At 41.5% G+C, this 24,468-nt stretch overlaps 1 protein-coding gene across 7 annotated transcripts in view; it reads left to right on the top strand.

Annotated features, from left to right (window-relative positions):
- Positions 1-24,468, top strand: part of ctbp1 (C-terminal binding protein 1) — a 326,742-nt gene that overhangs the window by 139,715 nt on the left and 162,559 nt on the right. The window contains exon 1 of one of the 7 annotated variants that reach the window (XM_048599879.1): positions 14,147-14,250. The exons of 5 other annotated variants lie outside the window; for them this stretch is intronic. The gene's annotated coding sequence lies outside the window, so the exon portion shown is untranslated. Of the gene's footprint in view, positions 1-14,146; positions 14,251-24,468 lie in introns of those variants that run through there. One more of the 7 variants, XM_048599913.1, reaches the window with a different exon arrangement.

Raw genomic sequence — 24,468 nt, 5'->3', positions numbered from 1 at the left:
GTTTTGGAAATGATCTGGTGAAATTAGTCTTTTTGGAACTCAATGTGTGTCCTTACACTGCATTTATTTATATTTTCTATAAACTAAATTAGAAAGGAAATCAGACATTATGTAAAACATAAGGGCAGCATTGTGGTTCAGTGGTTAGCACTGCTGTTTCACAGTGACAGGGACCCAGGTTCAATTCCAGCCTTGGGTGAAGGTATAGAGTTTGCATGTTCTCCCCATGGCCATGTGGCTTCCACCAGGTGCTGTACTTTCTCCCCCAGTCCAAAGGTGTGGTGAATTGTGGGCTTACTAGGATAGCGTCAGGATTGGATGGGATGTTCTTCAGAGATTTCCTGCAGACTGAATGGGCCAAATGGCCTCTTTCCACTTGTAGGAATTCTGTGTTGTTGTTGTTGTTTTGTATTTGGTGTAATTGGCTAAAATCCATTTCACCCTTTTGTTTGGAACCAGTAGCCCCAGTTAATGAATCTATTAGTGAGGAAATCAGCTTGGAACAGGAGTTGATACACAGACAGAAGTATACTCAGATATACGAATTGTGTCATTGCAATTTACAGTTCAATTATGAACAGTAGAAAGCCATTGAATCCCTTGGGCCTGTTCTGCCTTTCAGTTAGATCATGGCTGGTCAATAGACCAACTTCATCTTTCACCTTGATTTCATAACCTTTATACCTTATAAAACAAAATTCTACACTTTCAATTAGCCTTGTCTGGACAATATTTTGGGGCTGAATCCATGCTTTCTTCCGCAACTCCCCCCCACCCCGGCACCAATTCAAGAGATTAGGTTCTCCCTAAGGAGTTGTGTCTTCAACACTATTCAGATCTCCCTCGCACTGCTGTTTCTACATCAGCTGATATGTTACGTTGTGCATATAGTAATGTAATTTGCGCCAAGTATTGAACCATCCATTTAAGGCCACAAAGACTAATTGTTGTAAATATAATAGATTGGTGATGCCATTACCACATAATTGCTTTTGCTGAAAGATGATCATCAGATTTTGGTAAAATACTGGCTCTAGGATGGGTGAAAGTAAGGTGAAATTGTAGTCTTTTTGACAATTTCAACACTTTGGTTGTTGCACTTAAAACATTACTGAAATGTGACACATGAAATTGTTTAATACACAGAAAAAATAATATTATTGGTGTTGTAGATCAAGAATTAGCTCACTTTTGATACACGTGGTTTGAAAATGACATTATAAAATCCTTGGACTATAAAATGAAGCAGATTTTCTGACACATTGATTTAGTAGTAGTATCTGTGCTTTCAGTGGAATTGGGTGATGTGAGATAAATTTAGTCACTCTGTCTCACTGGCCCTGAACTGCATACCTCTTTCATCCTGAAAGTAGCAGCAACAACACACATGTAGGTGCCTTTTTGACATATCACAGTACACATTCTTTCATGAGCCATTCTCTTGCTAGCAATACAATATGATACCAAATAATAGGACTTTGCAATGTCAGCAGAACAATTGCTCCGCAACAACAGTTTACCAGGAAGCACTGATATCGATATTGATGAAACTTAGACTTCGCTAAACTCCATCTATGAAGCAGCAGAATCATCAGGCAGAAATTACAACAGGGACTGGTACAGGGACTGGTCTGAGACCACTGAGTTGAGATGAAATCTATCATTGCAAAAAAATCAAGCCTACATTATGTTCAATATAAGCCCAACAGATAAAACACTGCACGACCTGACAGTAGTCAAATCAACCAAGCCTATAAAAGAAATACTGTATAAACAAACACCGAACAACTTATGACAAGAAGTCCAAACTGCCTATGACAATGGGAATCTGCAAGCTTGGTAAGAAGGGATCAAAAGAAAGCTTGGTCCTACCAGCACCAAATTTGCTCCCCTGATAGTCAGGTACTCATGATAGAAATGAACAGATGTCCCATTAGCCTAAGCTGTGAGCTGTACTCCTGTGATAGTCATTTCCCAATGCACACTTAATGCTCTCCTGCAGCGTCTTGTCAGGGATGAGTTCAATGAAGGACACTCATCACATGACTTCAAGAAACCAAAGACTGTTGAGCAAATGGAAAAGCATCCGGCAAGGATAGAACCCCAGTTGAGCTGTTCAAGCATACAGCTTCTGTCTACTGCCACAAATGATGATCTTTACTTTTTCTCCTGGAAAGTAGTCTCCATTCCACAGGAGATGCATAATGGAAAAGTCTCACACTTTATAAAAACAAAGGCAACAGAGCGAACTGAAACAATTAGAAGGACATCTCACTCCTTAGTGTCATGAGGAATTTATTTTAATAGGCTTTCTTAACAAAGGGCCTTAAAGGTCAAGGGTACTGGAAGAACAGTGTAGTTTCTATACTGGTAGATCTACAAAGAACCTTATCATCCCCACACCATCTTTTTTTTTCTATTCAGTTGTGGGATGTGGGCATCGCTGGCTAGCCAGCATTTCTTGCCCATCCCTAGTTGCCCTTGAGAAGGTGGTGGTGAGCTGTCTTCTTGAACCGCTGCAGTCCTCCTGCTGTGGGTTGACCCACAATGCTATTAGGGAGGGAATTCCAGGATTTTGACCCAGCGACAGTGAAGGAACAACGATATATTTCCAAGTCAGGATGGTGAGTGACTTTGAGGGGAACTTGGAGGTGGTGGCGTTCCCATTGTCTGATGCCCTTGTCCTTCCAGATGAAAGTGGTCGGGGGTTTGGATGGTGCTGTCTGAGGATCTTTGGTGAATTTCTGCAGTGCATCTTGTAGATAGTACCCACTGCTGCTACTGAGCGTTGCTGGTGGAGGGAGTGGATGCTTGTGGATGTGGTGCCAGTCAAGTGGGCTGCTTTGTCCTGGATGGTGTTAAGCTTCTTGAGTGTTGTTGGAGCTGCACTTATCCAGGCGAGTGGGGAGTATTCCATCACACTCCTGACTTGTGCCTTGTAGATGGCAGAAAGGCTTTGAGGAGTCAGGAGGTGAGTTAGTTGCCACAGTGTTCCTAGCTTCTGGCCTGCTCTTGTAGCCTCTGTGTTAATGTGGTGAGTCCAGTTGAGTTTCTGGTCAATGGTAACCCCCAGGATGTTGATAGTGGGGGATTCAGTGATGGTAACACTGTTGAATGTCAAGGGACGGTGATTAGATTCTCTCTTATTGGTGATGGTCATAGCCTGGCATTTGTGTGGCAGAAATATTACTTGCCACTTGTCAGCCCAAGCTTGGATATTATCCAGATCTTGTTGCATTTGAACATGGACTGCTTCAATATCTGAGGAGTTGCGAATGGTGCTGAACATTGTGCCATCATTGGCAAACATCCCCACTTCTGACCTTATGATGGACGAAAGGTCATTGATGAAGCAGTTGAAGATGGTTGGGCCTAGGACACTACCCTGAGGAACTCCTGCAGAGATGTCCTGGAGCTGAGATGACCTACCTCCAACAACCACTACCATCTTCTTATGTGTCACGTATGAGTCCAACCACCAGAGCGTTTGCCTCCTGATACCCACTGATTCCAGTTTTGCTAGGGTTCCTTGATGCCACACTCGGTTGAATGGAGCCTTGATATCAAGGGCTTTCACTCTCACCTAACCACTCGAATTCAGCTCTTTTGTCCATGTTCGAACCAAGGCTGTAATGAGATCCGGAGCTGAGTGACCCTGGGGGAACCCAAACTGGGCGTCACTGAGCAGGTTATTTCTGAGCAGGTGCTGCTTGATAGCACTGTTAATGACTCCTCCCATCACTTTACTGATGATCAAGAGTAGACTGATACAGCGGTAATTGGTCAGGTTGGATTTGTCCTGCTTTTTGTGTACAGGACATACTTGGGCAATTTTCCACATTGTCGGGTAGATACCAGTGTTGTAACTGTACTAGAACAGCTTGGCTAGCGCAGTGGCAAATTCTGGAGCACAAGTCTTCAGTACTATTGCTTGAATGTTGTCAGGACCGGTAGCCTTTGCAGTATCCAGTGTCTCCAGCCATTTCTTGATATCAAGTGGAGTGAATCAAATTGGCTGAAGACTGGTCTTTATAATGCTGGGAACCACTGGAGGGGGCTGAGATGGATGATCCACTTGACACTTCTGGCTGAAGATTGCTGTGAATGCTTCAACCTTATCCTTTGCACTGATGTGCTGGGCTCTTCCATCATTGAGGATGGGGATATTTGTGGAGCCTCCTCCTCCAGTGAGTTGTTTAATTGTCCACCACCATTCACAACTGGATGCGGCAGGACTGCAGAGTTTAGATCTGATCTGTTGGTTGTGGGATCGCTTAGCTCTGTCTATCACTTGCTGCTTTCGCTGTTTGGCGTGCAAATAATCCTGTTTGGTGGCTTCACCAGGTTGATACCTCATCTTCAGGTATGCCTGGTGCTGCTCCTGGCATGCCCTCCTGCACTCTTCATTGAACTAGAGTTGATCCCCTGGCTTGATGGTAATGGTTGAGTGGGGGATATGCTGGGCCATGAGGTTACAGATTGCGCTGGAGTACAATTCTGCTGCTGTTGATCACCCACAGTGCCTCATGGATGCCGAGTCTTGAGTTGCTAGACCTGTGCGAAGTTTGTCCCATTTAGCACATGATAGTGCCACGCAACACGATGGAGGTTGTTCTCAATGTGAAGGCGGGACTTTGTCTCCACAAGGACTGTGTGATTGTCACTCTTACCGATACTGTCATGGACAGATGCATATGCATCTGGCAGATTGGTAAGGATCAGGTCGAGTATGTTTTTCCCTCTTGTTGGTTCCCTCGCCACCTGCCGCAGACCCAGTCTAGCAGCTACGTCCTTTAGGGCGATCAGTAGTACTGCTGCCGAGCCACTCTTGGAGGTAGACATTGAAATTCCTCATCCAGAGTATATTTTGTGTCCTTGCCATCCTCATTTACAAAAGAACAAAATAAAACAAAGAATTGTGGATGCTGGAAATCAGAAACAAAATCAGAATTGGTTGGGAAAATTCAGGAGGTTTGGCAGCATCTGTGGAGGGAAAGCAGAGTTGACATTTCAGTACTGTTCTGAAGAAGGATCAGTGGACCCAAAATCAGCAATTTCTGATTTTGTATCTGCAAGTGAAGTGTAGCGAATAAGTTCACCCCTTTACTTTATTTCATAAATCTCACCAAGGCAATCAATACTGTCAACAGAGCTAACTTTACCAGATTTTGGGGAAAATTGGCTGTCCACCAGAGGTCCTCAGTATCATCCACATCTTACATACAACCACACACCACTTGTGACAATTTTCCAAGCCCCTACTTAGCATCTTCACATACTCCTGACCTTTGCCTTCCTTAAAAATGGTGAAGGATTCTATTTACATAATAGGTCATAAGAGACGCTTTACAATATCTTAGACTGAAGGTGAATCAAAAACACATAATATCTTGATCAGGGAATGGTACTAAGTTGATGGTACTGACCTAGTTGCACGTATGAGAACTCAACTTCAGACTCATTTCCCATGTTGGTCACCAATGTTTTAAGTATATTCAGTGCTGAGATAGACAGATTTCTTACTTATGAACATACACAGTCTCTTCCATTCCCGTGAACTGTTGCCATCACAGAAACCGTAGCCATGGACAAGAAGTTGCATCCCTGTTTATAAGCACATTAAATAACACCTTTCTGGAAGGCATTAGAAAATTCTGCCATGGTGACAACATCTTGTTGTAAGATTATTGTCAGTGACATGTTAATATACTGTGGCAGGACAAAACCATAAATGCACAGTCCTCTCAAAGGCAGAGCTTCCAGGTTTGTGAATATCCATCAAATAAAGGAAGCTATATTGACGCAGAACAAAACTGGAGGGTTAGAAATAGTAGCATAATCAGGGATACTTTGTACAGTGCGGTATCCAGAGACAATGATCAATAACCCACCCAAATCTTCGCTTTAAGGATGCTTGCAAACTTGACATGAAAACATCAAATATCACACCTGCAAGTCACCAGCTAACAACAGAGTAAAATGGTGACACTTTCTGTGGGTTGGCATACAGCAGCACGATAACTAATAACTCCAGTGGCTTTGCAACCCAGGTCTGAAAATAACAACACATAATAGTAGCTTCATATGCAGCACTTGTGATAGAATCTGTCTTTCAAGGATTGGCCTGTTCAGCCATCAGCAAAGGTGGACCATATGAAGACCACCCATTTGAACTGAACAGATTGCTGCATGTCTGACATCTTTCATACATGGATGGATGTTGATAGTTATTGAGGTGTTTTTATTTGGTTATATTTCTAAACATACTATCTGCTGAAGAAGTCTATTTCTTACACAAACTACACCATTAGAATTAAAAACAGGACTGGGCCACTTGGCCACTTGAACCTGCTTCACCTTTCAATAGGATCATGGCTGATCCAGGAGTCCTTATATCCACTTTCCTGCCCTTTCCCCACAACACTACTAATCAAGAATCTATCTATTTCAGCCTTAAACATACACAAGGACTCTGTCTCCAAGGTCTCTGTGGCAATGAGTTCCAAAGACTCACAACTTTCTGAGAGAAGAAATCCCTCCTTATCTCAGTTTTAAATTGGTGCCCCTTAATTCTGAGACTGCTATCAATATTTAATTCCTCTTGTCAGTGGAATACATTAACCTCATTTATGTATTTTAATTCATACTAGATAAGAGGTTGCATGGATAAATGCAAATATGCATGATAAGTTGAGGACTGAAAATATTTTCATTTTATTACCCATAAAGAAAATTCCGTACAGAAATTAATTTCAGGTATAACACAGTGTGGAGTTGGAGGAACACAGCAGGCCAGGCAGTAACAGAGGAGTAGGAAAGTTGACGTTTTGAGTCGGGACCCTTCTTCAGAATGTTGTTTGTTTTTTAAAAAAATCATACAAGTAAATATCAACAATAAAGAAAGAAAGAGTGTAATTTTCAGGAACTTTCATGGAGGGTTTCTCTCATAAGCTCAAGTGAGATAGCTCATGCACTTCTCTATTGCTTATCGTATCAGGTATGCACCACATACTCTCATGCTCTCTTGTGTTCACCAGCAACAGAAGTACACGCTGCTTCCAGGACTTGTAGGTATTTCCGCCACTGTATGATATTAAGGCTCAGCTGTGCACCAATCAATGGTCAATCAATGCCAGTCATGAATAGTCTTTACTGTACACATTCTGGAATGGAAACAACATTTAGCAGCTTCTGAGGGCACACAGGTGACACTGGTGACATTTCATTGCAAGTAGAAACTGATACTGTTGAATGTATTGCCACTTTATACTGTCTGATCAACTGTCATTGTAACTGCAGCTACAAAAATCAAACAGCACGTGCAACCTGTCTAATTATACCATTTTAGAACTCTGTCTGAAGGATTGCTAATCTTTCGCTCACACCCAGCACGTGACAACATGCCTCACATATTAGAATGTCTTCAAACAGTTCAGAATGTTAACTTTTATTGAACAACAGGATAAGCAAAGAAAACAAAAAGAACTGCATTTACTTTTAGGTGCAAGCAGGCTGCTTGCCTTTTGAACAATAGCGTATATTTAGCCAATAAATGATTACTTAGTCAACTCAAATCTATTGGATTAAAGCAAAATACTGCGGATGCTGAAAATATGAAACAAACGCAGAAAATGCTGTAGAAACTTAGCACGTCCGGCAGCACCTGTGGAGCAAGAAACAGACTAAACATTTTAATCCAATGACTCTTCTTCGGATCTGAGCATTTCACATTCACTACAAAGGGCAATCAATTAAATCTTGTTTGGCTTGTTGCATCTGACTTTGCAGCACTTTATCATACTTGACATGATACTCTTCCTGCTCGATGTCCTCATCTTACTCCTTGGAAGACTAAATACAAACCGAAAGCATTGCGGATGCTGTAAATCAGGAACAAACACAAAGCTGCTGGAAAAGCTCAGCAGGTCTGGCAGCATCTGTGAAGGGGAAAACAGAGTTAACATTTTGGGTCTGGTGACCCTTCCTCAGAACAGCTTCTCTCTCCCAGTTCTACAGAGTACATCACATCTCTTCTTTGCCTCCACTAAATGTGCAAGGAACAACATGCAAGCATCGGAACATCATCTTCAGGAGGCCTCTTGCCTGGTCCATGATGGCACTGGTTGACGACTGGGTTGCATTGTGTCTCCATGACCTCAGTCAGGGGATGACATGTTGGACTCATCAGCCATGGTTGCAGAGGGTAATACTTGTCTCCCAGTAATCATCCTTGCAATGCTTCCAGCCCTCGAAATGAAGCAGGAATACAAGAGGTCTTAAGGACACAAGCATCGTGGCAGATCCCAAGGTTCCTGGAGCAGACCTTTAAGATGTGAAACTCCATGATCACAGATGACTTATATATTAACCAAATGGAACCGTTTTCTATTTATGAAGTCAGCTGCGTTATGATATGGAACTCTCAATGCAACATGTCTATAGTCTACAGTGTCCTGCAGCTGGAAGAAGCCAGCTATTTTGGCAAACGCCTATTGCCTGGGCAGCAGCAATGAACTCCTTTCAAGGAAATGAGATGAAGCAGTGTGATCTGAAACAAATTGCATCCATAACAGTTTTGATACATTTGTGGTTTGAGGATTGAGAGATCTTACACAGGTCCTGCTGTGGAACAATGGAAGCAGCAAGTTGCATAAAAGTCTGCTGTAGCTGTCACCTTAATCGCCACTTGGATAGGATGACTGCCTATTCCTTCAGATTGCAAATCCTGCTGTAGCCATTGGCATAGTTTTGTGACAGTTTCCCAGGACATCTTCCGTGTGTGCTGACACTGTGCCTTGCTTATTGAGAGAAAAAGGCATTGAGGATGATCGACTCTGGGCCTCTTGTATCTTCTTTGAATCTTGGGGAGCTCATCAACTGGAACTTTTTCCTGTGGAGGCTGTTTAGCAGCCATTAGTATTGCTGCTGGTCTAGGATAATTGCTGGAATATTTGTTCCTCTTTCATTTCTCTGCACCTTCTTTGCACCACGGCCACCATAACAGGTGAGGAGAAGATGGCCTAGTGGTATTATCACTGGACTGTTAATCTAGAGACCCAAATAATGTTCTGGGGACCTGGGTTCGAATCCCGCCGTGGCAGATGATGGAATTTGAATCTAATGATGACCGTGAATCCATTGTCGATTGTCGGGAAAAACCCATCTGGTTCACTAATGTCCATTAGAGAAGGAAACTGCCATCCTTACCTGGTCTGGCCTACATCTGATTCCAGACCCACAGCAATGTGGTTGACTCTTAACTGCCCTCTGGATAATTAGGGATGGGCAATAAATGCTTCCTTGCCAGCGACACCCTCATCTCGTGAATGAATAAAGGAAAAAAAAAACAATAACCTCTGCCATGTGGTTCCATTGGTCACTGTTTTAATGAACCTATGTGAGGACTATCAGAAACAGGACAGGTTCTTTGTGATATGAGTAATGACTTGACAGAGGATGACTCCCCTTTGACTTTGAGCCATGGCTATTTGGCTGAAGTATATTCAGTGTGTTTGTTGCATAAGTTGTTGGCTTATGCTGTAGAAGTGACACTGATGGAGCATGGTGCTGTAGCGCAATGTATCCATCCCATTGACTGATAACTACTGACAACCACGACAAGCTGCCTGGCTTTGTGTGTGCACTCAAAGGCAAGGCAAGACATTAACTTCATAAAGCCTTTTAAGTTCTGAATGAGGCAACAAAGCACAAAAAGGCAAGACAAGGTGGAGATGCTGCGAGAATCCAAGAAGATGCAAACTGAGTAGTAGGCAGTTAAGGTACAAATGGAGAAAACCTGAGACACTCATGGGGTGCGTAAAGATGGCATCTGTTTTTACCAAGCGTACAGTGAGGGACCAATCAAATCAGAAATTGGCCAATTGCTTATGACAGTTTGCAATTTATGGGATATCCTGTTTTCCTCACCTAAGTTGTTGGTTGATTTGTGCATGAATAATAGCCAATGTTGTAACACCTTTAAAGTTTCAGCAACGTCTGGCCTGAAATTTAGCTTTAATGATGCTTTCAGTGGAAAGATGGTAACCAATGGGTTTCCACAAATTACCATAAAATGAATTACCAGATCTTCAGTTTCTCAGAAGTTGTTCAGGCGATAAATATTACCCAGGACACTGAAAGAAATCTCTGCAGTGGGATCTGTTATGCCCACCAAGAAGGCAGATAAGGCCTTTAGTGTATAACATATGAAAGATATCATTCTATTCCTGGACATCATGGTGGACAAATGGGGAATTCCTAACAAAGGTACACAGGAAAGCCACACACACTGACCAGGTAGTGAATTTCGACAGCAACCACCCTAACACACACAAACGAAGTTGCGTGAGAACATTATTTAAACGGGCAACAACACACTGTAGCAGCACAGAGCTACGCCAAGAAGAAGAAGAGTACCTCTTCCAGGTATTCAAAGACAATGGATTCCCAAAAAACTGGGTCAGAAGATTACACAAATGATACCAGGAAGATACTACATGACCCAACACACTCATCACACTACCTTACATCAGGAACACATCTGAACTGACCACAAGACTCCTACGATCACTGGGCACCAGGGTAGCATACAAACCCACATCAACCCTTTGCCAACTGCTCACGCGAACCAAAGGCCCACTACCCACTATCGACAGGACCAATGTCATATGCTAGATTCCCTGCAGAGACTGTGACAAAGACTACATTGGACAAACAGGAAGGAAATTAACTACAAGGGTATGCAAACATCAATTGGCAACAAAAAGACACGACCAATACTCACTCATCTCTATTCACATGGATAAGGAGAACCACTAATTCGATTGGGATAGCACCAGGATCCTGGGACAAGTAAAACAGAGACAAGCACGGGAATTCCTAGAAGCCTGGTACTCCACTAAGAAAGCCATCAATAAACACATAGAGCTCAACCCCATATACACTCCATTGCGAAGGAAAACCGGAAGTGAGGTAATCCAGCCCAACGGACACTAGAGTTCAAATAACAGGCGGGAAAACACAACAGCGCTTCATCGGAGGCTGCACTGATGATGTTACCCAGCAGGGTAATGAAACATCTGCTGAACAATGAACCAGCTCGGCAAGCCAACCAACCACAAAAAAGATATCACCTCTGACACTCTCATACTCTCTTGATACAGCATGGAGATACCAGTCTAGACTGTATGTTCAAGTTTCTGGAGTGGGATCTGACCCCACAGCCTTGTAAATGTGCCACCACTAAGCCAAGGTTGCTTCTGAGAAGTGGCTAGTGTGAACAAAGAAATCTAGGTTACTTTTTACTTAGTCCAGCATGATCCTGATGTAGTTGACAGTTTTGCCTGAGGATAACGAGGCTCAGTATTATTGACCTGGTCAAGCCAGCCTTTAGGATTCAGAGGAATTGTCCAGCACAAATATTTCAGTTCATTGTTCTGCATCTTGAGGAAGGTTCCCACATTACACTGTTACCATTTCAGAAGCATTTTGGAGTGCATGAGACAATTAAAAGTGCTATATCAGACCTTCTTTCTTTGGTTCAGAGCCTAAGTGATTGGCATTAGGAGAATAGTAGTTGTTCTAAATGAGATTGTTTTAAATGAACAAAGAGACCTAGGGGTGCAGGTGCATAGTTCTTTGAAAGTGGAGTCACATGTAGACCGGGTGGTGAAGAAGGCTTTTGGCACGCCTTCGTTGGTCACAACGTTGAGCATAGGAGTTGGGCTGTCATGTTGCGGCTGTACAAGACATCATGAGGCCACTTTTAGAAAAATGCGTATAATTCTGGGTGCCCTTCTAAAGGAAAGATGTTGTTAAACTAGAAAGGGTGCAGAAATGATTACAAGGAAGTTGCCAGGACTGGAAAACAGGGAGAGACTGAATAGGTTGGGACTTGTTTTCCCTGGAGCATTGGAGGCTGAGGGGTGACTTCACAGAGGTTTATAAAATAAGGAGGACCATGGACAGGGTGAATAGCCAAGGTCTTTTCCAAGTGTAGGATGGTTGAAAAGTAGAGTGTAAAGTGTGAAGTGATTCATTTTGGAAGGTCGAATTTGAATGCAGAATACAGGGTTAATGGCAGGATTCTTGGCAGTGTGGAGGAACAGAGGGATCTTGGGGTCCACGTCCATAGATCCCTCAAAGTCGCTACCCAAATTGATAGGGTTTAAAGAAGGCGTATGGTGTGTTGGCTTTCATTGGCAGGGGAATTGAGTTTAAGAGCCGTGAGGTTATGCTGCAGCTCTATAAAAACTAGGTTAGACCACACTTGGAATATTGTGTTCAGTTCTGGTCACCTCATTATAGGAAAGACATGAAAGCTTTAGAGAGGGTGCTGAGGAGATTTACCAGGATGCTGCCTGGACTGGAGGGCAGGTCTTATGAGGAAAGGTTGAGGAAGCTAGGGTTTTTTTCACTGGAGCGAAGAAGGATGAGAGGTGACTGGTAGAGGTGTACAAGATGATGAGAGGCATAAATAGATTGGATAGTCAGAGACTTTTTCTCAGGGCGGAAATGACTATAACGAGTGGACATAATTTTAAGGTGGTTGGAGGAAGGTATAGGGGAGATGTCAGAGGTAGGTTCTTCACACAGAGAGTGGTGGGCGTGTGGAATGCACTGCTGGCAGTGGAGGACAGTAAAATGTAGGGTATGCAGGGTAGTTTGTGATCTTAGTAGAATAATAGGTCAGCACAACATCGTGGGCCAAAGGTCCTGTACTGTTCTATGTTCTGTGTTCTAGAGGCCACAGATTTAAGTAGAGAGGGAAAGATTCAAAAGGACCTGAAGGCTAATTTTTTCATGGAGAGGTCGGTCCATGTGCTGCCAGAGGAATTGGTGGAGGTGGGTGCAATTACAACATTCAAGAGGCATCTGGATTAGTATATAAATAAGAAGGGTTTAGAGGGATGTGGTCCAAATGCTGGCAAATGGGACTAGGTCAGATTGGGATGTCTGGTCGCGGTGGACAATTTGAACTGAAGGGTCTGTTTCTGTGCTGTATGACTCATCTCATAGGAGACGCACTGGATTCACAATAAATGCAGATGAGCAAGGCTATGTGAATAACCTGAGCTCTTGCATCTTGAAAATGCATACAGTCTCCCAATGCATCATCCACTTTTTATCTTCAAAGAAAACAGAAGGAAAAAGAAGGAAAAGGAAATCATCATAAAATAATTTCCTGGATTGGTTTCTCCAATTGTCTTAATTTCCTGTTACTTCCATATCAGCGATAATAACTTCTGAAGGTGTACAAGAATCTTCATTTTAAGAAAAATGTTCTTTGATATTTTTATACAGCATATTTTAATTATATCTGACATCTTTAACAAGATGATGTACTTTACATCATTGCCTGGTTTTAAGATAAAGAAGTTTCACAGTTTTTTTTGGGAGGCTTCATCATTATTAGAACTAAGTTTTAAAAAAATACAGATTGTGCTCACTTGAAATTGTGATCAATACAGTGGAAATTACCTCAAAATTTTGATTTCTTTGTATCTCATGTGCACACAGTGAGTGTGCCAATGTGATAGTTTTGTAACAAGATTCCTAATATTTGTGGGTTAGTCATAATATGTGTCCAGTAGTGTTATAATTTAGAATGGTAAAACAGACAACCAGGAACTTGAAATTTAGGTAAAATATTGTTATTTAAAATGGAGACATTTTTTGAAAAGAAGATTTTAAGTCCTGATACACACAAAATGTAGCTTACAACTGCAATACTTATAACCGTCTTGTGTCCACACAGATATGATCTTTTGAAAGGAGGCTCTTCGTATCTCGGATCAGATTCGCGTGTGCTGTACACGACTCAGTGAGAACTGTAGCCTATGTCTAGTTTCATTTTGTGGAGATTTCGGTGAATAAACCGCATGCTTCTAAAAATCCACTCCTCCCATTCTTGACAAGTAGCCTGTTTTATTTACAGCATTTAGCTGGTTCTCTTTTTTTAACTGCATTGTCCCAAAAGACAGTTTTAGCTCGCTCCAGAGAGGTTTTGTTTTGGTTCCCCACCTAACTGTATTTGGGGCCTTGCCCTCCCCTGCAGCCTCCTCCTCCTCTCCGTCTGACTGAGTAATGAGCTATGATATGGTTGGACAGTTTCCAACAACAGTTGCTTCTGATTGGCCTCTTTCAGGCAATCGTACACAGTGATTGGTTTCATGGCCTTTTTCCCCCCGCTGCATATTTTTTTTAATCTCAAGTAAATTTTGGTACAAAACTGAAGGTGGGGGATGCAAGGTTTGTCTCTGTGTTTTATCTTTCTCTTTTTGAGTGTGTCTGTGTTTATGTCTATGAGAGAGATTTGTAGCTAGTAAGCAAGGAACAGCTGTTTTTCTTTTGGGAATGTGGTGGGAGGAGGGGTGAAGAGAAAGGCTTATTTGTTTCACTGGTTTGAGGATGGGTGGATTTATTTTGTTCTTTTGAACAGCTTTTGGGTGGGGTTGCTAAAGCTTGCTGGCCTATTTTGGTCTCCTGTGTAGGGAATGAGAGGATGTCGGGGTCGGCTTGTGTTTCATTTTTAAAAAAACAAGGCCCAAGAGCCTTGTGTTCATAGCTTAGTGTATGTGCGTGTTTGTGAAGAGGGTATCTAGTTTAATCTGCAAGTTAAAAGTCAGAGGTATCGTGTAATCGGGTAGTATTTCTTTTTCATTTTGTCCAGTGGTGATTACTGCCTTATCTTCGAGTTGAATCTAATGGGATGCTTTTTAGGCTGGGCGATTTAGGTGTGTGTATGTATTAGAGAGCGACGTTTCAACAAATGCTCCACTATGCATAACTTGTCTGAGTTTGATGCAGTACCGTGATTGTTCGGAAGAAATTTTTAACTGAGATTTCAATGTCATTGACAGGTTAACACTAATATTGCGGACTTGATTTTTTTTTGTGGGAGTTAACTTCAGTTTAAAAGTTTGCGTTATTCTTATGTTCAGTGCTGTATTTAATTATGCAGATTGGTGTATATTTCCTTGGAAGATTTATTCCTTGAACAAATCAAATTATATATGTTATATTTTTGATGTATTGAAGATATACTTATTTCTGTATACATCGATGTTATGATACATTATTCACATAAAAAATGTCATATATATATTTATACATGTACATAATTTCTGATACACTCCAAAAGGAATGATATCTGACATGTGCTATGAAACTGAACCTATCCAATTCAACTGTTATAGGCAAAGCTACCACATGGCTTTTCTTTTAAATTTAAGGTTTCTGTTCTGGAGTCACAATTAGAAACCCATTCTTCTTCTATGTTGGATTCTAAATAAATTCCAATAGTAAGTCAGTGGACTGAATTTGAGTTTAATCTTTCCAGAGGGATCTGTATTGAGGTAGCAGAATGCAGTGCTGACATGCAGATTTTTTGTTTGATAACCCTGTTGTTTAAATCTGCTTAATCCCAACCTATTCTAATGATGCAATATTCAATAAAAACTGTGTCATAGTTCCTTTTTTAAGTGCCTTTTTTGACCTTTTGCAATACAGAAGCACAGTCACTGCTTAAATTGAATTCTGCTGATTCTGCTTTTGTTTAGGTATCATAAATCTCCCATTCGGCATGCTATCAAGTTTCCTTTTGACCTAATATATATAATTCATATATATAATTGAGATTTCCCATTGTGTAAAAATGGACAAGTAACGTCCCTGTCATGTACTCTTTCTATAATTGTATTTGGAAGTTTGAAGATTGCTGACCTTCTAGTGAATTTGTGTTGATTTGGATGATGAGGCAGAAAGGAAATGCAGATGTTTAAATCGAGTCTGTTTTTCCAGTTGACGCATAAAATCAAGGTCTTCCATTAAACTTTGTGTAGTATTATACTTGCAAAAAATTGCTTGTAAATAATCAAGAAGACACTTTTTAAAGGTATTATGTGGAAGGAGAAAAATCAGTATGACTTTTGAATGTATCTGTGCAATTCTAGAAAGCATAAGTTTGAAAGATTGGTTTCAGATTTTTCAAAGCTGTGATATATGCCACTGTAAATCCCCCAAATAGTATCTGCCCAGCAAGGGAGTCAGTTGCTTAAATTTACTTGTGTTAAATGTTTTTGAAATAAATAAACATCTTGGGAGTACTTGTGTAACTTAATTCAGATTTGGGAGCAAAGCTTATGTTGGTTAATAATACGCAGTAAATTGATTGATTGTACTTTTCAGATGCCAGTTTGTCAAGGAGCAAGCACATTGCTTAATAAACAAATGTGCTTCATGTGGAAATGGCACCACTTTTTTAAACAAAAAAATTGTGGTTTGCTAAGTTGCTGGGCTGACACAATTATTTTTTCTGTATGCTTTTAAATATTTGTTTCCAAATTTTCTAGTGACTGGTGTAATAGTTAAATATCGTGCAGTCAGGGTTCAAATTCTGATTCGCATGTCAGCTAGTCCTTTTTTTTAATATATCATGTAAACTTCAGTCAGAAGTGAGCCAAGTTAAGATTGATGCTAGAACAAGCATGTTGTATATTATGATTTTAAGTCAAGTCAAGACAGCAATATGTTGCATCTAGTTTGAAATCAGAAGTGTACAGGAACCTCCAGATCTGCAAATTTAATGAAAAGGAGCCAACATGACATGTATGTTCCTTGGATAATGTGGAAATGGCTAAGGATGATGTCCATTGAGACTTTTTAAAATAGATGCAACACTAAAATTTTCCAACAATCCAGAGTAGCGTTCAACATGACCATTAGAATGTTGAGCTGCATTACCATGACTTAGTGAACACCGTAATGAAACAAACGATGTATTAGTCAGACTAAACCTTGAATCCTACTTTCAGTATCACTCCTCAAAGCACAAAAGGGATTTTTGTTTTAGTGCTAAAGGCAGTAGAAAAGAGTCACCCATAGTGGTTTATAAGCATTTTAGTTATTGGGAGAAAACTGATTATATTCAGCCAAGAAAGTGGGTTTAGAAATAATCTTGTAGAGGTACATTGGATTGTTAAGGGAATGGAAAGGGTGACTCTGGAGTGTTTGTTTCTCAAAATTGAGCTGTCTCAAAAAGATGAAGAGACACTGGTTCAATCCAGCAAGAATTAAGTTTAAAATTGGAAGCAGGAGTGATCAATGAATTGAATTAGACTGCCAGATAGAGTCGTGGAGGTAAAGCAATCCTAGAAAGAACTAGGTGTTATAAGGGAGGACTTGAGGATTTTTTTTTCTCTGCGAGGCTGGGTTCAAATGGATTTCGAGAGCTTCCACACCCATTGTTATCTGTGAACTGTAGTTAATGTCAGGAGATCATCTTAAAGGGCCAGGACAAATTAAACACATGAAGCATAACACATTGTGCATGAAGTCTGGAAATATCCCTACCTTTATTAAATAGTTCAGCTGATGTGGCAGATTAGTCGAGATAATTATTTTGCAGTTTTCACTTTAAAGGATTTCATTTTCAAGGCTGCAGTATATAAAATGCATTGAAAACTAATATGACATTGACCTATTTGTAGATTCATTTTTCTTCAGATTGAATTGGTGTAATTTGGGTTGTTTCTGTTGTGTTGATGTTTAGTGTTAGTTTTGCCAACTGAGCATTTGAGAGGAAGAGAGACTGAAAATGTGCATGACCAACAATTTGGATTTCCAGAAGGTCTTTGATGGGATGTCAAACTTAGGCTGCTAATTAAGATAAAGGCCCATAGTGTTAGGGGCATGGTCCTGGCATGAATAGAGAATTGGCTGACTGGCAGAAGTCGGCAGGGATAAAGGGGTCTTTTTCAGGATACTAGTGAAGTTCCATGGGGTTCAGTGTTGGGACCGCAACTATTCACGTTATACATTAATGATCTGGGTGAAGGAACTGAAGGCCTTGTCACTAAGTTTGCAGAGGACACAAAAGTGGAGGAACAGGTAGTGTTGAAGCAGTGGGGAAGCTGCGAAGGACTTGGACAAGCTAGCAGTGTGGGTCATGAAGTGGTACATGGAATACAATGTGTAAAGCGTGAGGTTGTGCACTTTGGGATGAATAGAGGCATAGAATATCTTCCAAATGTGGAAAGGCTTCGGAAATCTGAAGCACGTAGGGACTTGGGAATCCTAGTTCAGGAATCTTTTAAGGTTAACATGAGGGTTCGGTTGGCAATTGGGAATTGGGAATTATTCAAGAGGGGTAGAATACACGAGCAGAGGTGTACAGCTGAGGCTGCGCAAGGCTCTGATCCGGCCACATTTGGAATAATTATGAGCAGTTTGGGCTCTGTATCTAAGGAAGTATGAGCTGACATTGGAGGGTAACCAGAGGAAGTTTACAGGAATTATCTTGGGAATGAAGGGCTTGTCATAGCAGGAGCTGAGGACTCTGGATACGTACTTGCTGGAGTTTAGAAGGATGAGTGGGAGATCTGATTGGAACTTGGACAATGCCGAGATGCCTGGATAGCATGGATGTGGAGAAGATGTTTGCACTAGCAGAAGAGACTAAGATCCCAGGGCACAGCCTTGGGGCGCATGAATTTTTAGCACTGAGATGAGGGGGAATTTCTTCAGGCAGAGGATGGTGAATCAATTGAACTCATGGCTGCAGAAGCCTGTGAAGGCCAATTCAATGAGTGTCTTTAAGGCAGCGATAGCTTTTTGATTAGTAAGGGGATCGGGGTTATGGGGAGAAGGCAGGAGAATGGCGTTGAGAAACACACCAGCCATGATAGGCCTAATTCTGCTCTTATGGTCTTAGTTGCGTGTGTGTTCCTCAATGATCTGATGTATCAATATCATTTATATTATCTTGCATCATTTTCAAGGTCGATTAACTGAACTGATACAGAAAATTCAATGTGATATCTTTTAAGGCAGAACTCTCAAATTTTGTCCAAGTCTGAAAAATGTGAGATTTTATTTGCTTCAGTATATTCTCTTGATTTATAGAAGAAACCTGCATGGGAGTTAAAGATATAGATAGGAAACTGCAATTGACTTTGTAGGCTACAAAATATTAATTGTAATGTGTATTTCACGTGTTAAAATATTTTCATTGGATGAAAATCGTAATTTACAGCCTTTTACTTTCTGCCTTGTGGTAAATGGCCAGTGTTCCTTTTTGTTCATGCACAGGATGTGGGTGTTGCAAGCAAGGCTAGCTGTTATTATCCATTTTGAATGGCTCTTGAGAAAGTGGTGATGAGCTGCTTTGAACCACTGCTATCTGTGTAATGACGGTCAACCAACTTGGAAGCAAGAGAGTCCATGTTGAAGTGGTGGATCAGTGCCATCCAATCAAACAGGCTGCTTTTTCAGGGTTGGTGTTGAGATTCTCGTGTTGTTGGAACTGCCATAATCCAGACAAGTGGAGATGTGTCCATTGTGATGGACAGGCTTTGGTGGGGTGAGAAGATGAGTTATTAGTGCAGGATTCCTGGCCTCTGACCTATTCTTCTTGTCGGTGTTTATATAGCTGATCCACTTCATTTCTGGTCAGTGTGCAGGAATGTTGAAAATAGCAGTATGCCATCTGGTCCATCAAGCTTTCACTGCTATTCAGCATGATCTTGGCTGATTTCCCCCATCTCAGTACCATTTTGCTGCTCGGTCCCCATAGTCCTTGACAGCTTTCAGCTTCTAGAAATCTGTTTCTTTGTCAAGTATATTCCATGACTTCATCACTACAGGTTTCTGTGGTAGAGAATTCCACAGGTTCGCTACCTTCTGAAGAAATTGTCTCCCCATATCAGTCTGAAATAGCCCAGCATGTATGTGGAGACTGTGACCTCTTGTTCTTGCTTCCCTTTCCCCCCACCCACAACTGGAAGGCCAAATATCATCATTGCATACAGTCTGTTCAGTCCTGTCAAAATGTTTTATACTTGTCAATGAGATTTCCCTTTCATGCTTCTGAACTCGAGTAAATACAAGCCCAGTTGACCACCATCTCTCCTCGTATGACAAACATGCCACTTCAGAGATTTGGTGAGCCTTAATTGCACTTCCTCTATGGTAAGTGTATTTTTTTCTTGGGTTCAACAGCTGTCCTAGGTCAAACTACTCCCAATTGAACAGTACTGTGCTTTCCTTCTTCTGGTGGGTCTCTCCTGACTATGAATAATGTACCCTGGGTTGGTGATGAGGGAGACTGATTTCTGGCTGAAGGGTATAAATGTTTATCCGGCTGCATGTTTCAGCTGTGTGACAGACCTCCCAATTTTGGCATAAGTCTTGAGGTTTTAGTAAGGTTGATCAAACCCAGTTAACTGGGCATGATGGTTTTTTTTCTTCTATCGTGTTTGGTGTCATTGTCAATGTGGGGTGATCTGATCGATCTTATTTTGGCTTAGCTGAGCAAGGTTTGTAAAGTTAGGTTTTATCTTGGAGCAGCAGTTGACTGAATTGATGAAGGTTTGCTTGGACTGAAATGCAACCTTGAGGATGAATTAAATTAAAAGGGGACATAGGTCTGAGAATCCACAAATTTGAATGTTACCACAGTATCAGGAAATGAAAACGAGCAGGGTTAATGCTATACGCGTGTTGTTGCAAATGAGGTTTCCTGTGATTCAGATTGCCTTTTTGTGCACAGACGCAATATGTATGTGCTGTGACATTAGACTGTCAGGTTCCCATTACTGTTTTTAATTTTTGCCTGGCCATCCTGTAATTGTGTGGTTTGCACTGCTGAAGATTACTTTTGTAGTACAAGCTTTTTTAATTGCTGTAGTTCTACTTTGTTTGTTCATGATTCTTTTGCAAGATTATGTTCCTTTCTTGACTCTTGTTGGTACACCATGCATTCTTTCTCAGCAGGACTGACAGCATCTGTGGAGAAATGGAGTTAGTATTTCAAGTCTGTCCCTTTTGTCAGATGAAGCTCTCATGAGAGTTGTGAAACCTGGATCCTTGACACTTTCACTCACTCTCCTTCAATCACTGCCAAACCTGTGGAGTTTTTGCATTATTTTCTGTTTTTATTTCCGAAATCCAGTGTCTAAGTTTTTAGCTTTTGCAAGCACTGTCTTTCTCATCTGCTTGCATGTATCTTTGTTAACACCCCTATGGAATAATTGTGGAAAACTGAATTTCTCAAGTTCACCTGCATTTTCGATTCATTCTTTATGAATTTTGAGAAGTCTGTTATTGCAACAGTGTTTAACTGAAATGACAAAATCATTGTCACTGGAATGAATTATTGGTGTGTCATCGCAGTACTGTCTATGGGATTTTTTGCAGAGTGCAAGTTGACCGCCATAGTATTGTAATATTTCTGGCTCAACCTGAAGTCAAGAAAGGTGTCATGTAAATACAAGTCCCTTACTTTTCATACAGGAGTCCTAATGAATAGAACCGATTGTTGTCTGGAAATTATGCTGCTGTGATGTTGATATGATGGTAATGGGAAATAATTGAGTTGCAATGAGAGAGTGTGCGCACAAATTCAGAGGCAAATAATTGCAAGCTTCCTGTCCTATATAAACTGAGTTGTTCTCTGATATCACTATGCAGTCAAGTTGGGAATGCTGATTGTGCTTTCAGAAATAATCCCACAGCTTTAAATTTGATCACATCTTGTAAAATCAATGTTTGCAGTATCTCAAATTGAAACATTTGCAAAATAGGTAACATATAGGGAAGCCTTCTATGCTTGAGTGGTTTTTAGGAATGCAACCTTTATGCAGGTTTCATTGTACTCTTCAGTCAGTGGTGTAAATATTTGGAGAAGAAACTCGCAAGAATATGGTCCAAGAGTGCAGAAGTTAATCTGTCCAGATTTGATTTTAAAGAGTTTGTGCAGATTTGAATGGTCTCACTGCCTCCTTCTGTGCTGAAACGATTTAAAGCCTCTTTATCAGACGCTGACTTGATGTCCAAGACAATCCCCTTCCCCTCAAGCCTGGGATTTGTGTTTTTATGAAGACTACAATGAAATCAAGAATCGGGTGGCCGTGTTAGAACCCAAAATGATATTGCACTGTCAACAATTCTTCTGGTCACTGATAGAGAATAGACTGTGGTAATTTTTTGGATTGTATTTGTCCTGTATTTTGTGGTCAGGACCTGGTCAGTTTTCACCATTGTCATGTTGTAACTGTATTGGAACAGTTTGTCTAGGAAATGGCTCGTACTGGAATACCCAACCTCAATACTCGTGCTGGAATGGTGTCTGGGCTGATAGTTTTTGCTGTATCTAGTGCCTTCACCAGTTTCTTGATTTCACATGCAGTGTATCAAATTGCTTGAAGACTGACTTCTGTGCTGGGACCTCAAGAGAAAGGTATGCTAGATCCTTGACTTGGAATAGTTGGTTGCAAATACATCCACTTTGTCGTTGCATGGATGTGCCAGGCTTTACCATCTTGAAGTTCACGAAGGCTTCCCTGTTGTAAAGTGTCCACTACCAATTTGTGACTGAATGTGACAAGACAAAGCTTTGTTCTGATTTGCTTGTGGTGGGAATACTTGGTGGTCCATTGCAGGCCCCTTCTGTTGTTTGGCATCCATCTAGCCCTTCACTGTAGTTTGACTGTGTTAATCCCTCAGTATTAGATAACCCTGATGCTACCGATGGTGTCATGTTCTACAGTCCTCATTGAACCATTGTCAATTCCACAACTTGGTGATAACAGTAAAATGAGTTAAATGGCAGGTCCTGAAGTTATAAATTTGTGGTTGAATGTAATTTTGTTGTTGATTGTCCCCAGCTTCTTGCCCAGTTTTGAGCTGCCAGGTTTTTTTTAATTCATTCACATGATGTGAGGGTTGCTGGCTGGCCAGCATTTATTGCCCATTCTTCTTAGCTGCTCTTGAGAAGGCAGGGGTGAGCCAGTCTACATGCTGTGACTAAACCCGCAATACTATTGGGGAGGAAATTTCCACAATTTTGAGTGAGTGACAGTGAGGGAACGGCGATTCTATTTCCAAGTCAGGATTGAGTGGCTTGGAGAGGAACTTGCAACTGGTGGTGTTTCCATATATTATCTGTCCTGGTCCTTTTCACTAGATGTGGTTGTGGGTTTGGAAGGTGCTGTGCAAGGAGCCTTCGTGAATTTCTGCCATGCATCTTGTATACATTGCTATGGAGTGTCGGCTTTGGGGGCGTAGCTATTTGTGGAGATTGAACCTGTCAATTAGACCTTTTACATTATATCATAATAGTGTGCTTTTGTTGGCTCAACATGCTGTTCTAGAAAACCCACCCCTAAAATTCCTCAGAAACTTGTCCTCAACAGATTTGCTGCTTAATTGGCTTGCCCTTTTTTTTTATCATTTAGAATACCTACGGTGTAGAAAGTGGCCATTCAGCCCATCAAGCCTTTCCCGACCTCCCAAAGAGCATCGCATCCAAACCCAGTCCCCTACTGTATCTCTGTAACCCTGCATTTCCCGTCGTTAATCCACCTAGCCTGCACATCCCTGGACACTACAGACAATTCAGCACAGCAGCTCCACCTTATCCTCACTTCTTTGGACTGTGAACAGAAACCCACAGAGACATGAGGAGAATGTGCAAGCTCTGTCCAGAGAGTCACATAAGGCTGGAATCCAACCAAGATCCCTCATGCTGTGAGGCAGCGTTGCTGACCACTGAGCCACCATGCTGCCCAGATTGCCCAGGTGTATAAGGAGGTTGGTGTCTGTTGTTTATGTTGAATGCTTTTGTCCTCAACCGACTAAATACCCATGGCCCACACTACTACTACCATTTGGCTACTGATAACTCCAACCAATATCTGCTACCCCTTTCTGTTATTAGTTCTGGCCGAACAGATTCAACGTAGTATTCCTCTGATCTGAGAGCCTCCCTTGTAATGTATTGATCCTGTTCCCTTTTATTATCAGCACAACTGTACCTCATCTTCCTCTGGTCTATCATTCCTAAAATGTTGAATATCCTTGAATATGATGGTCATCATGCAGCTATATTTCTGCAGTGGCAATTTTATCAAAGCCATGTGTCTCTGTTTGTGCCTTCAGATCATCTACCTTGTTGTGAACCCTGTGTATTCAGGTAGAGTTCCTTAAATGTTTTGATGTCGGTACCCAGGTTATGTGGAACCATCCCTCTTCCATACCTACACTGGCCCTAAACCCCACCTCTTCCTTCGTTACATTAATTACTGTATCGGCGCCGTCTCATGCTCCCACGAGGAGCTCGAACAGTTCATCCACTTCACCAGCACCTTCCACCCCAACCTTAAGTTTACCTGGACCATCTCTAACACCTCTCTCACCTTCCTGGACCTCTATGTCTCCATCTCGGGCAACCACCTAGAAACCAATATCCGTTTCAAGCCCACTGACTCCCACAGCTATCTAGAATACACGTCCTCCCACCCACCTTCCTGGAAAAATGCCATCCCCTATTCCCAATTCCTTTGCATCCGCCGCATCTGCTCCCAGGATGAGGCATTCCACTCCTGTACATCTCAGATGTCCTCGTTTTTCAAGGACTGCAACTCCCCACCCCAGTGGTCGAGAACGCCCTCGACCGTGTCTCCTGCATTT

This window comes from Rhincodon typus, chromosome 1 (assembly GCF_021869965.1).
Source record: "Rhincodon typus isolate 14 chromosome 1, sRhiTyp1.1, whole genome shotgun sequence".
In the NCBI taxonomy this organism is placed as follows: domain Eukaryota; kingdom Metazoa; phylum Chordata; class Chondrichthyes; order Orectolobiformes; family Rhincodontidae; genus Rhincodon; species Rhincodon typus.
This window is presented reverse-complemented; position numbering and strand designations above follow the sequence as displayed.